Genomic DNA, 15,762 nt, shown 5'->3' with positions numbered 1-15,762 from the left:
AAGTCGACGTCGTTTCAACTATGACATTGTGCCGTCGAATTCACGTTGAACCGACCGTTGTTTCGACGTATTTGGACGTCGAGTAGTGACATACATTCGACGTCTCTTCGACTGACTCTTGCTGCTTGGGGAGTGACTGTCCTTGAAAATTTTTCAAATAAAGAACAGAGCTCCTGTTAGATATAAAATTTTTAATGGACTGCGCGTGCGTGCTAAGGTTATTGCAACTTTAATAATTATTTTCAGTGCAAAAAAAAGCCTGATCAATGTTCAATATAGGTGATCATTGGTCAGCGCTTTATTTCCTATCGAATACAGTCATTCGTTTTAAAGATTTCGATCAATGAGGTGCCAACATCTTTTTTTTCGTCCTTGAATTTTCAACCCTTAATAAAAAATAAACTACAGGTGATCAAAATCTGAAACCTAGTGATCATTGCTGTACAAACCGTGAGCAAAAGAATGGTATAATTATTTTTACGAAATTCGATCAATGAGGTGCTAACATCTCATAACCCTATTATTCCTTAAGTGGACTTTACATCAACAATAAATTGAACAATAAATTGACCAAGTTATTCAAGGCCAAATTTGACGTGTTCTCAAAGCACAATTTGACATCCATATTTGTTCGTTATTAACTTGACGTCAATAAATTCGTGAATTTCTTGAAAGCAAAATTTTCTTGTCCTCAAAAAAATTCAAGGAACTTGGAATAAATGTTGTAAAAATGTCAATATTTTCAGTAGTACCAATGCAATGATTTTTTTATTAGAAGCTTTTGAATGTCGTTTGTTTCTTTGTTTGAGTAAAGTGTTTGATTTGAAACAGAATAGAATAGAACAGATTAATAAAATAAATAAAATAGGGAGATAGATTAGAATAGATATATAGTATAGTATAAACTTGAAATAGAATAGAGTAGAATATAATAGAATAGATGTAATATATATGTAGATATAATACTTACTAATAAAGTATTTGATTTAAAACAGAATAAAGTAGAATGTAACAGATTAAATGAAATATATAGATAGATTAGAATAGATATATAGTATAGAATAAAGTAAAATATAATATAATAGGTGAAATGATTGTGAAAAGCAATAGTTTTAAGTACCTAGGATCGGTATTACAGAGTAATGGAGAAATAGATGGAGACGCATGCAGTAGAATTAGGGCTGGATGGATGAAGTGGAAAGAAGCGAGTGGTGTGTTGTGTGACAGAAAAATTCCAATGAAGCTGAAGGGAAAATTCTATAAAACAGCCATAAGACCGGCTATGATGCACGGAACTGAATGTTGGGCAGTGAAAAAGAAAGCGGAACAACGAATGCATGTGGCGGAAATGAGAATGCTTAGATGGATGAGTGGAGTGACAAAGAAGGATAAAATTAGAAATGAGTATATTAGGGGAAGTCTAGGTGTGGCACCAATTGATACCAAAATGAGAGAGCATAGGTTAAGATGGTTTGGTCATGTTCAACGTCGAGACGTTAATCACCCAATACGAAGAATAGCTGAAGTGCAGATTCCTGGAAGGAGTAGGAGAGGAAGACCAAAGAAGACGATAAGGCAGGACATGTTGGTAAAGGGGATTAACATTGATATGACCCAAGATAGAATTGTGTGGAGAAATGCAATTAGGGAAGCCGACACTGCATAGGGATAAGGCAAAGAGAATGATGATGATGATAATAGGTGTAATGTGTAGATACTTATATAGAATAGGTTTGAAATAGAGTAGAATATAATAGAATAAAGAGACTCTATACCTACATAGATACATCCCTAATAGCACAAGGATGTCCTTCACGGACTTTAGGGAGGTTAGTTTTCGTCCAAGGAACATCCTATTTTGGTCCAAATGTCGCGCTACCGAATGTCCGTTGGACGTCCACTTAAGGTCCGAAGGGACGTACATTGGACCTTAATCGGACGTCCTAGGGGACGTAAATTGGACCTTAACAGGACGTCCTATTTTGGTCCAAATGCCACGTTGCCAAACGTCCAATGGACGTCCACCTAACGTCCGAGGGGACGTTCAGTGAACGTCAATTGGACCTTCATAGGACGTCCCAGTTTGGTCCAATGTCTTGCTGCCGAACGTCCATCTAACGTCCTGAGAGGACCTCCGGTGGACGTCTAGCATCGATATTTAGACCTGTGGAGAATGTATGGTGGGAAATAAAAAATATATTTTTAAGGAACTTATATTACATCTTATATTAAATTACAATTATTTAATATTACATTATTTACATTAAATTACAATACACTTCTCCAAGAAATTAACGCACCACCTTAAAAATAGGGCATTTTTGATGTCTCGAATTTTCTAAACCTGTTGTCCCATCTGAGTGATTTTTTTATAATATAGCCTAGGCTATAGGTTACATCCTTAAGCTTGTCATGCACTGGGAGCTATACTGTAATATATGTATATTATATCATATCACTCTCTATAGTAATGAGTGAGCCTGCAGACAGGGAACTAATGGTTCCGTATGTGCAGGCTCACTCATTACTATAGAGAGCGATGTGATATAATATATATTACAGTATAGCTCCCCGTGCATGACAAGCATAAGGAAGTAACCTATAACCTTAGAACTAACAAAAAAATTAAATAAATACTCTATTTAAATTATTTTTAAACATATTCAGAGATATATCAAAAATTTCAATGTGTTTGTCATTTATAAGCTTACAGTAACAATCTATAGGTGAATTTTGGCCATAACTTGTGCGATGGAAAGGAATATAAAATGTTATAAAATCACCTCTTCAATTTCTAGTTTGTATATCAACATTAATACACTGTAATAGATCACAGCAATCTAAATTTCCATTTATTAAATTATACAAAAATACTAATCCTACTTGATTACCTCTATTTTTCAGTGTATTAAGTTTTAAACTGTTTTCTATTAATGAATAATCGTGATCTACAATAGTTTGACCTAATTTAAATGCACAGAACCTCAAAAATTTGTGTTGAATTTTTTCAACAGTCATATTATGAACTGCATGTTATGGAGACCATACTATAGAGCCATATTCAAGTTTAGATCGCACCAAAGAACAATAAACTCCTCTTACAGTGTCAACTGAAAAATTACTACAGTGTCTCAAAATAAATCCTAACATTTTTGAAGACTGAACTGTTATGTAATTAATGTGTTCAACAAAACTCAAACTCTCGTCAAAAATCACTCCTAAATCTTTAACTTCTTCATTATTTATTTTATATGAAGTATTGATCTTCCTATTACCTTTGAAAAAACTAATGTAAAAATGATAGAGGCATTCAATCAAATAGAACGAGCTGCACAAAATAGTGGCCTTAAAATCAACCAGAACAAAACAAAATATATGCAGGTAAGTAAAAACACAGAAATAAGGCAGCCACAAAATATAACAATAGGAGAATACAACATTGAGGGGGTAAAAAACTTTACATACTTGGGATCCCTAGTCACATCTGATAATAACGTAGCAGAGGAAGTGAAGAGGCGAATATTTATTGCCAATAAAAGTTACCATGGCTTAATTCGGCTACTAAGATCAGACAACGTCGCAAGGAAAACAAAATGCCAAATATACAAAACCCTAATAAGACCGGTACTCACATACGGCTCAGAAACCTGGACACTCACTAAAAGAGAGGAAACATTGCTAGCCACCTTTAAAAGAAAAATCTTGCGACACATATATAAGGGCACAAAAGAAAATGGAATTTGGCGAAGAAGGTACAACTTTGAACTATATGAAATATACCAGGATCCGGATATCATAACATTCATTAAAATAGGATGGCTGCGTTGGATGGGACATGTAGAAAGAATGGAAGAAGGCGAAATACCAAACAAAATATTCAAACAGATGCCAGTAGGAAAAAGAACAAGAGGAAGACCGAAGCTGAGATATTTAGAACAAATAGAAAATGATATAAAAACCTTAAAAATAAAAAACTGGAGAAAAAAAGCACGAAACAGATCAGAGTGGAGAAGAATCCTGGAACAGGCCAAAACCCAGAAAGGGCTGTCGAGCCAATGATGATGATGATGATAAAAATTTTATGGGGGTTTTGTTCCCTTTAACCCCCCCAAACTTTTGGGTATGTTCCAATTAAATTATTTCTGCGGTACCATTAGTTAAACACTGTGTTTTTAAAACTTTTTTACCTCTTTCTATTTTTTCGATAAAGCTCTTTTTATCAAGATATGGCTTCTTTTTAAAATGGTTCAAAATATACCTAAAAATGTAAATCATAAATAAATTTTCATATTATTAGTCTCTACAATCGTACTTAACCATATACAAATATGTGGTGGATTGGACAAATATTCAAAATATCACGATAAAAACTGACTTCAAAAAAGTACTAAGAGGCAAAAAGTTTTAAAAACATTGTGTTTAATAGTACCACAATAATAATTCAATTGTAACTTACATAAAAGTTTGGGGGGGTTTAAACGAACAAAACCCCCATAAAATTTGTATGGGGTGTCGGGTGTCCAAATTTCACTATACAGTAGAACCTCGATTATCTGTCTCTCTATTAACTGTCACCTCTGTTCACCGTTTTTGTAAGAGAGACTAAAAACTTTTTTTACAGTCACCTCCTGTTTTCATATGATATTTTTTGACATGTTTTGTAGTAAATTCAATCATCTATTTACCACAAAACATGTCAAAATTTACATGTGAAAACAGAGATGACCCTAAAAATGGTTTTTCGTCTCCTACAAAATTCATGAAAAAGCAGATAGGAGGTATTGTCACATCACCGATGATATACCAGAAGTATATGTGGCCATACCAAATAATACATCCTTGATAAATATAAACATTTTTATTGCACAAAATCTTGTCATATATTTTTTTCCATAATCATCACTAGGATGATGATTCATTTGTATTGAATTGTACATTGCAATTCTCTGATGTTTGGGAAAAAGGGCTTAAGTCAGAATTGCACATCGATAATGTTTTGATGATTTCTGGACCAGAAAAATCGGCTCTTTTTATTGGTACATACAGTGTAAGTCTGCAACACTTTTTTTATGGTCCAGAAATCATCAAAACATTATTGATGTGCAATTCTGACTTAAGCCCTTTTTGCCAAACATCAGAGAATTACAATCTGGTCATAACTGACCAATGAGCAAATTTAATTTAACCTAAATTACTACTGTTCCTTAAAATGAAGAGCTTACCCCATTGGCCATGAGCCGATGGGCAGAGGGGATTTGACAGCTTTCGCCAGCGCTGTTAGTGGCAGTTTTGTGCATTTATCTGATAAATTTAAATGGCGCGCCATGGGTAGAGGAGAGGGGATTTGACGGTTTTCGCCACAGCTGTTAGTGCAGCGTTGCCACATTTAGTAGATTTCTACTTTTTTGGTAGATTTTTGATATTTTTTTAAAAAATTCTAGTAGGCAATATTTTTTTAGTAGATTTTTGGTATATTTCAACATTTTCTTATGACTAAAATAAAATTTACTTTTTAATAGTATTTGCCCCATTTCTAAATTAATTTTTAGACATTTTGTTACAATTTCCCAATGTCATTACCGAAAATAAGATTCAGGGGTGGGATTCTGTGTACAATCGCTAACACCGCCGACCGCTTTCTATCAATGTCAATATATTTGAATTTTTAGTTTTAATTCAAATATTTTCTTGTTTTACAAGTGTCACTTCAGCATCAACTAGCAAAACTAGAAAATAATTCAATTAAAGCTAAAAATTCAAATATTTTCACGACAATTGACATAGATAGAAAGCGAAGTGTAGATATCTACAGTGCACGGAATCTAGCCCCAGGACGTAGATGATGAATATTAAACAGAAATGAAACTGGATTCTAGTGTAACAAAGTTGCAGATTTCAAGTAGCAGTGCAATTAGTACCTATTTCAGGTGTTAGAGAGTTCTGGTATTCGGTGAGCCTGTTAGAAGCTAACGATGGAAAACTAAAATTTCTAAATATGTAACTTTGCAAAACAACAAATGTTGTGTTTGCGTGTTTCTAATGTAAAATGCGAAATAATTGTTTGAAGAATGTGATCCAGATATGCAGATGTTAAAATCAGTGGATGACAAAATATTATATACAAATATTAAATATGAAACTGATAAAAATTAATTATAGTTGGTCATTTTGTTCCCCAGTTAAAATATAAAAAAGTTTGGTTTTTGTTTACAAACAGTCATATTAATTTCTAGTTAAACTCCCTCTGTGGCTCAGTGGTAAGAGCGCCTACCTTTGGATCGAAATATCGAAAGGTCCGAATGGTCGTGAGTTTGAATCTCACCAGGGTAGAGAATTTTTCGTTTATTATAAATTAATAAATGAAAATAATTTCTATCCTTGTGGGATCGGTACCCACCGGAGGGACCGCAGACGTTCGGATACAATTAGCGTCTCTGCAAAGACAATGACATCGACTTTGCAAAGTAACAAGACACTTACTCAACACACACACTACACATAAAGTCGACTTTACACTACATGATTTATCACGTGATTTATCATATGATTTTGCCCATGACGAGCCGCATGACAATGCTTATGATAAAACACAATGCTTATGGCAAAATCATATGACGAATCACACAGTGTAAACATGTAAATTTTACTCCATGACCAAATCATATAACAAATCACATGATAAATCATGTAATGTAAAGTCAACTTAACACTAGCTACCTAATTGGTAAAATCCACTGTACCATCACCATGCCAATGCCCATTAGTTGTCGAGGCATTAACTAAATAAAAAAAAAATTCTAGTTAGTCAGCTGTTATTTTTATTATAAAAAGTCATAAATTATATACAAATATATTAATAAAGTTTTATAGTATATTTTAGTTTTTGATAAGTAGATTTTAGTAAGCTAAACTTTTACAGTAGATTTTCTAAATAAAATGTGGCAACGCTGTGTTAGTGGCAGTTGGCAGTTTTGTTTTGTGCATTTGATAAACTTCACAAACTGAAATGGCGGGTAATATGGATTTTTCAAAAAAGAAATCAAAATATTGCAGCTGTTGTATTGATTCATGTAAAACTATTGAATATAACAGTACTGGATGCAGTTATTATTCGGAAACATTGCGGACATGTCCTGTATCAACTAAATCCTTTCCTTTTTTGGTGTTGCTGATTGAAATTGGATATCATGGGAAATAAGACTGAATCCAGTATAATGTTTAATATCCATTTTGATAGAATTCAAACAAATTACAATTCATACAAATTACAAATTTTGGTGCCGTGGCCGTTAGTAGTCATCCGCTATGAGAGAAATTTTTTGGAAAATACGAAAATATACATTATTTTTCATAAGCAAAGCAGTAAGCACACAAAAATAAACGGAGGTAAACTTTAAAATGTTAAATAATTCATATAAAACTTATTCTTTTTCTCAATGGTCTCTTGCGTAAGCAGTCATCCAGTCTCACGAACTTATATATTAAATATTAAAATTATAATGAATAAAATAAAAAAACATAATTAATTTTACTATTAATTCTGTGTATTCGTTTAGTAATCAGGTTACAATAATATTTCAGTTCATAATTTGTGTCTTTCTAGATAAGTATCTATTTTTCTCGTTTTGTGTATTTCACATACATAAATTTTATCAGAAAAGTATATGTATCAAACCGCGAGATAGCGCTACCGTCGAAACTCACAGCCAATAGCGTCTCCCATAGCGTTTACTCACTAGTAAAAGAGCTTCCAATCCGATTGCAATCCGATTCCAAGCTCTCTGTTTGATGAACGCAACCATTGTTCAATTTATTGTTGATGTAAAGTGCACTTTACACTTTGCACTTACACTCAAAAGTGCAACACTAAAAAACAAAGGAACAGACCTATTAGGTCTGTTCCTTTGTTTTAAGTGTAACACTAGTTCTTGAAAAGTGTAAGAAAAGTGTAAAAGTGTTACACTTTCTTGTTTCTTTGTTTTTCTAGTGTTTACACTTTTTTTCTCGATACACTCAACTTCTGTCGTAGAACGCGTACAACTCGTTTCTTTGAAATGCTGTAGGAAAAAAAGTGTAACACTTTTCTACACCTACCTCCGAGACGGTGGTGGATATTACACTCGTCCTGCGCAGTATCATCAGTGTTCTCAGACCTCCTGAAATTTCAGGAGACCTACTGATGGCGACCCTCGCCTACTGATCTACTGATGGCGTCCTTAAACCTCCTGATGAAGTGATGAAATTCTGAAAATCATCTGGTTTTGTTCCAACTCGATACAAAACCGTTCTTGAATGATTACGAGGATCCGCAGTAACGAAAAATGTGTTACTGCGCAGCATTATTCGTCATTGCGCATGCGCGTAACGATTCAAGAACGGTTTTGTATGGAGTTTGAATTTTTCAGAATTTTATCCTATTACATTTTTTTTTATTTTTATGCTTTAGCAGCCATCTAGCGTTGCCACAGCCGTCCTTACAGATTTTATCCAGTTGCATGCCTACCTATAAACGTAAAAATACTCCACCAACTGATTCTACTGATTTTTCGTGGCGACATCTAGTTGCTAATCTATAAACGTAAAGACTGAAACTACAGAATTCTACCAATTTTTGAGGCGAGCGAGTCTCCTGAAATCTCCTGATCGTTCGTGGCGACACCTCCTGATCCTCAAAAAAGTCATCTGGGAACACTGAGTATCATCCAACCGGCGCCAGCTGTTTAGCCGTTAAATGTGTTTGTTTGTTTGTTTACAAAAAAGATATATTTCTTTTTAGTTTAATTTAAACTAGATTTATAAATTGAAAAAACTAAAGTAGCTACAAGTTTTAATTTAATTTTGCTTAACCTCCGAGTGGCACTTTCCTGTAATTTTAAAATTATCACTTTTCAGTGATTTTTTTAATATGCTTTCATGTCCTTATGTTCAACAAAGCATTTCCTTTAATTACAATTAAGCCAAAACATCGCAAATTCTGGGCCCTGGACTACTAAAGGTATCCGGTATCCGCATATCAGCCATGAATATGCGTTCACTACTCTACATCAAGAAATTTACTTTCCAATGGCTCTGTCACTGAATATATCAGCAAGTATAGGAAAACCTATTTAAAACTTATAAAATCAGCTAAAAAATCGTACTATCAAAATTGTCTGAGAAGCTCTAAAAGTGTTGCAAAAGAAACTTAGTCCATAATAAACGATCTTCGAAATAAAATTCACCCAGCTTAAACATTTTTCCTTTCAGACCCTGGAAATCTAAATGAATACTTTGTTAATGTGAGTAAAAATATAACATCAACAGCTTCGTGCAATCATACTTGAGACACTGTGTCAGGTGAGGTGTTTGAAAATTTGAGTAACTTGATTCTGGGATGTGAATTTCTAAAACTTTTAAGTGTGGTTTTTAACCGTTGAGAAAAATTATTTATTTAGTGTTGTGTTTATAATTTAATATATGTTTTAAAATGAGTTTTGTTTTATTTTTTGAGAAAAAATTAAAAATACAGCATACTTACAGTACTTTTTTTGAAATGCTATTTTCCAAAGTTTATAAAATTTCTTACGCTCGATTTTATATTAATAAAGTTAAAGTGGACTTTAAATTTAAAGTTTTCTTTAACTGTAACAATTGCTTTTTTTAAGGTAACACACACTTTAACTTTATTATGAAATCGAGCGTTAGTCAAAATTCTAAATGCTCATTAAATAATAACAACAATTAGGTACTTGTATTGAAAACAACATATTTTGTAATTTGAAAAAAAAACAACATATTTGCAACATAGATAACAAAACAACATGCTTTGTTACGTATTTTAAAAAACTCTCCATCATGCATGCTCCATGAGAAAAGAAAATATAAAACTAATTTCATCCTTATTGTCTCTCAGATGGCGTAGCTACTTTTGCTATAACTACTCAATGCTTTGCTACTCTACCTACCTACATACAATTTGTATTGTTTTATCAAAAAACAAGCATTTACATACTCTGCAAATTGTATATTTTTTCTTTGCATTTTCATATGAAAAAACCGCGGTATTTATCTTGAACTTTTTTTGAACAAGGTGCAATACTTAGGTAATATTATTATTAATAAAACAAAGTATATTAAAATACAATGTTAAAAACTTTAATAATATTAGCAATATTTAAAAACTTCAATATATTATATTATAGTATACATATTATGAATCAGTAGAAACGACTATATTTAAATTTGGTAAATTATAACTCCAATCGACCAGAGCATGACCACACAACCCAAAACACAAGTACGCAAATATGGTTGCGTGAAGCGTGGCTCGAAGCTGTGCAATTTACGAGACTCGCTCGATCTGTAGATCCTTGTGTCCTCATCTCGCCAATTAATGATTCTTTTGAGAAAGGTAAATTTCCAGAGTACCTAAAGACAGCTATCATTATTCCTCTTCATAAGGGTGGTGAAAAATCTAATTCCTGCAAGTATATACCTATTGCATTACTACCGGTACTCCAAAATTATTGAGAGACTCATAAAAGCATGACTTATGTCCTTTCTTGTTGAAAACAACATTTTATTACAAAAGTTCGGCTTTTTAAATAATAAATGTACTGCTGATGCCATGTTTTCTGTACTACATGAGGTTTATCAAGCACTGAGCAATAATCTTCACACTGCCACTGTTTTTTGTGACTATGCCAAAGCTTTTGATTGTGTAAATCATGAAATTTTGATAAAAATAACTAAATTTCTATGGAATTCGAAGAATTTCTTTGAATTGGTTTCAATCTTACTTGGATAGTTGGAAACAACTGGTTAGAGCAAATAATACAGACTCTAGTCTCCAAAATATTGTATGTGGGGTCCTCTACAAACCACAAGGTTCAGTATCAGGTCGTCTACTTTTCCTTACGTTTATTAATGACATCCCTAGTTTAAAAATTGATGGAAAAAATTTTCTTTTTGCTGATGATACCAGTATTACTTGGAGCAACTCAAATATTGCTACTATACCTTCTGATCTACTCACGATAAAAACCTGGTCCGATTCTAATTTACCTTTTTTTAACATAAAACAGTAGCATTATCCTATACAGGAGCTCGTCAATCTTTACCTCTTAACACATTCACAGACACAACTGCATATGAAGCCACTTACTCCATAAGATGTGTCTACATCTAAAGTGTGTCTGTGAATGTGTCTAAAGGGATAAACATTCACTGAAAGCGATATTATCTTTAATACCCGTGGTGCCTTCAACATTTAATGTCTGACTAAATTATTCTTTATAGGCAAAAAAATTTAAGGAATTTTGAATTAATTAGTTTTTAAATAAGTACATTTACCAGCAACAGTTGTAACGTAATTGTGTCAACTCGACAGTATTTAACTAGTTATTTGAATTTAATACCCTAGCTAGGGCATTATTTTTCAAAATAAATATTGAAAAATAACGCCCTAGGGCATTATAATATAACTGACTTCGAAATCATGTACAGTGGAACCTCGATTATCCGTCTCTCCATTAACCGTCACCTCTGTTAACCGTCAGGGTACATACAGAAGTTGTATTGAGTTATACATTAGCAATCATTTAAATGCAAAAAAATAAAAAAAAAGGTAATTTGATTTGTGATGAGGACACAAACGGCTATCCATTGCTGACAGATAAAGAACTCATTGAAATGGCAACAAAGGCGGACCAAACCTATTCGGAAGCTGACACAGTAGCTATATTGATGCTTGGACACAAGGAAGCTTGACTGTAGCTATACTGATGAACCTATTGTAACTGACAAAGATTTGCGTAAATAATCTAGAGAAGCTGCATCGCATATGCAATAATTCATCGAGTGGTATTCTCAACAAGAAGAAGCCAATAAAGTAGATTGCATGATCTTATGCCTTATGCCGATTAAGAAATTCAGCCGTCGCAAAATATGAAGCAGCAGTAAAACACAAATTTCAGAATATTTTAAATTGATTCGATTGTATGAACATAAATCCCTCTTATATTGTCAAACAAACCATACAAATGAAATTTGAGAGTTGTACTATGAATTTTTATTTTTTTTTAATGTTCTGTTAACCGTCTTTTCGATTATCCGTCATACCCTTGGTCCGGTGCCCTGACAGATAATCGAGGTTCTACTGTAATAATATTAATGTCCGACTGGTATATTATTTGACAAATAATGACATGATTTTGAAGTCAGTTTGATAAATAATGACATGATTTCGAAGTCAGTTAAGTATGACATAATGCCCTAGGCTCTAGGGCATTATTTTGAAAAATTACGCCCTAGGGTATTAAATTTAAATAACTAGTTAAATACTGTCAAGTTGACAAATAACAACCCAAGTAAAACTATGGTTACCACAATTACGTTACAACTATTGCTGGTAAATGTACTTATTTGAAAACTAATTAATTCAAAATTCCTTCAATTTTTTGCCTATAAAGAATAATTTAGTCGGACATTAAATGTTGAAGGCACCACAGGTATTAACGATAATATCGCTTTCAGTCAACTTATATCCCTCAGGCCAAAGGCCCTCGGTATATACACCATTGACCTCAAGTGTTATTATCCTTATAATACCTTTGGTACCTTAACTATAATCTCACAATCAGCCCATAGAAGGTGTCAAACAAATAAAATATTTGGGAATCATACTTGATAATTTATTAACAATTAAACGATTACTTTATTGATTACAGTAAATTTATTTAATGGAAATTAAGGTAATAATAATAATAATGTTTATTCAAAAATAATCAAATATAAAATCTTCCTGAGACTAAAAACATATTTAAGTGTATAATTAATAAGAATTAACATTAGTCCTGTCGCCAGGGGGGGTACAACGGCCTCGTTAATTCAGATGGACTTACTCAAGTTTTTTTTATGTATTTTGACCCGTAGAACACGAATTTTTTGGGTAACAGTTGATCCGAATGTCGATAAGATTGTTATAGACCAAGAACTTGAGGAATCAAATAACAGCGATTTTTGGCAAAACAAAACAATATTTTGTATTTTTTGGGCCATTTTAAGTAAAAAATATTTCTACAAGTTTTTTCGTAGGATGCACAGTTTTCGAGATAAACGCGGTTGAACTTTAAAAAAATCGAAAAATTGCAATTTTTGAACCCGAATAACTTTTGATTAAAAAATAAAATAGCAAGTCTGCTTACCGCATTTGAAAGTTTAAGTCAAATTATATCGGTTTTGATTATTTGAATTGGTAAAAATTTATTTTTTTATTGTTTAACAAAGCTATAAACACGTAGGGTTTCCCGTGCTTTTACATGCGTTTTAACGCATGTAACGTAGAAATAGTCTTGATTGCACTAGTACCTATTCTACCTACTCGTTCGATTTTAAATGAGAAATCATAGAAACATCACTCACGCACTAGTTGTTTGTAGCTTTGTTTAACATTAACACAATAAATTTTTAGCAATGCAAATAATCAAAACCGACATAATTTGACTTGAACTTTCAAAGGCGCTAAGCAGAATTGCTATTTTATTTTTTAATCAAAAGTTATTCGGGTTTAAAAATTGCAGTTTTTCGATTTTTTCAAAGTTCAACCGCGTTTATCTCGAAAACTGTGCATCCTACTAAAAAACTTGTAGAAATATTTTTTGCTTAAAATGACCCAAAAAATACAAAATATTGTTTTGTTTTGCCAAAAATCGCTGTTATTTGATTCCTCAAGTTCTTGGTCTATAACAATCTTATCGACATCCGGATCAACTGTTACCCAAAAAATTCGTGTTCTACGGGTCAAAATACATAAAAAAAACTTGGGTAAGTCCATCTGAATTAACGAGGCCGTTGTACCCCCCCTGGCGACAGGACTACATAGGAAGCCACAAGGAAATAAATCTGCACGTAGCTATAGCCCAAAGTAACTCCTGTTATTTATCCAAATCTTTACTAGTCAAACACATTTGTTTTGAAATTCCAGCAGTTTCTTCTTTTTATACCTTTTAAATATCTGGTGGTTGTTCCTAAAACAAAGACATAAATAAAAATTCTACATTGTGTACCATAAAAAAATCATAAAAATGTGGAAAGTATCACAAGAATAAAGAAAAGTCCCAGATATAAAATTCACTATTAAAATAAAAATAGTAAATAATTATTTATATCTGATACTTTTCTTATTGGAACTTCTTTCTGGTAACATCCTTAATCTCTGACTTTTACAATTTATAAGACAAGAGATGATGAATAAAGAAAGGGAAAAGGACTCTGCAGTATACAGTTACATTCTGCTTTCATTAATCTAGAAAAAAGATCAGAAAGATAATTCAAAGTCCGAAATTGTAAAAGTCAAAAAGAGATTAAGGATGTACCAGAAAGGGGTTCCAATAAGAAAAGTTTCAGATTTAAATAATTATTTACTATTTTAATAGTGAATTTTGTATCTGGGACTTTTCTCTTTTCTTTAAGAGATATCGCTGAAGCATCCTAATAGTAGATAACTATTTTTGAAATTCCACTTAAATAGACATTTTGATTTCGTTTTGATTCAGAGGTGTGCAGGCAGCTCCACTGGGGACGCCGTAAGGCAGAAACAACTGTCTGGAGATTGTGTATCGCCTAGGTCCGTGAACTTAGCCCGAAAAAGTCGGGAAAAAAAATGCGATTGATGCCATTCGTTTGTCCATTGATTGTCCACCATTTTATTTCGTTAGTCCACCCACAACTGCCCGTTTGTCCACCCCTTCGCAGCGTTTGTTCAGCCCCTCAAAGTGCGAAACAACCCCCTAGTTAATTGTAATTATTTTTTTATTTCTTTATTCGGGCTAACTTCACGTTCTCTTAAATGGGCATTTAAACGTTAATTCGGGTGCAGAATCACAACTGCCTGTTTGTCCACCCTTTCGCAGCGTTTGTCCAACCACTTAAAGTGCGTAACAACCCCCTCGTTAATTGTAATTATTTTTTTATTTCTTATTCCGGGCTAGCTTCGCGTTCTCTTAAATGGGCATTTAAACGTTAATTCTGGTGCAGAATCACAACTACCCGTTTGTCCACCCCTTCGCAGCGTTTGTCCAACTCCTTAAAGTGCGAAACAACCCCCCTGTTAATTGTAACTATTTTTTTATTTCTTAATTCGGGCTAACTTCACGTTCCCTTAAATGGGCATTTAAAAGCTGGCCCGAATTAAGAAATAAAAAAATAATTACAACTAACAGGGGGGTTGTTTCGCACTTTAAGGGGTTGGACAAACGCTGCGAAGGGGTGGACAAACGGGTAGTTGTGGTTCTGCACCCGAATTAACGTTTAAATGCCCATTTAAGGGAACGTGGAGCTAGCCCGAATTAAGAAATAAAAAAATAATTACAATTAACAGGGGGGTTGTTTCGCACTTTAAGGGGCTGGACAAACGCTGCGAAGGGGTGGACAAACGGGTAGTTGTGATTCTTCACCCGAATTAACTTTAAAATACACGTTTAAACGGACGTGAAGTTAGCCTGAATTAAGAAATAAAAAAATAATTACAATTAACAGGGGGGTTGTTTCGCACTTTAAGGGGTTGGACAAACGCTGTAAAGGGGTCGACAAACGCTTAGTTGTGATTCTGTACCCGAATTAACGTTTAAATGTCCATTTAAGAGAACGTGAAGTTAGCCCGAATAAAGAAATAAAAAAATAATTACAATTGACGAGGGGGTTATTTCGCACTTTAAGGGGTTGGACAAACGCTGCGAAGGGGTGGACAAACGGGTAGTTGTGATTCTTCACCCGATTTAACTT

Source organism: Diabrotica virgifera, chromosome 7 (assembly GCF_917563875.1).
Source record: "Diabrotica virgifera virgifera chromosome 7, PGI_DIABVI_V3a".
NCBI classification, from domain to species: Eukaryota; Metazoa; Arthropoda; class Insecta; order Coleoptera; family Chrysomelidae; genus Diabrotica; species Diabrotica virgifera.
Note: the sequence above shows the minus strand (reverse complement) of the source record.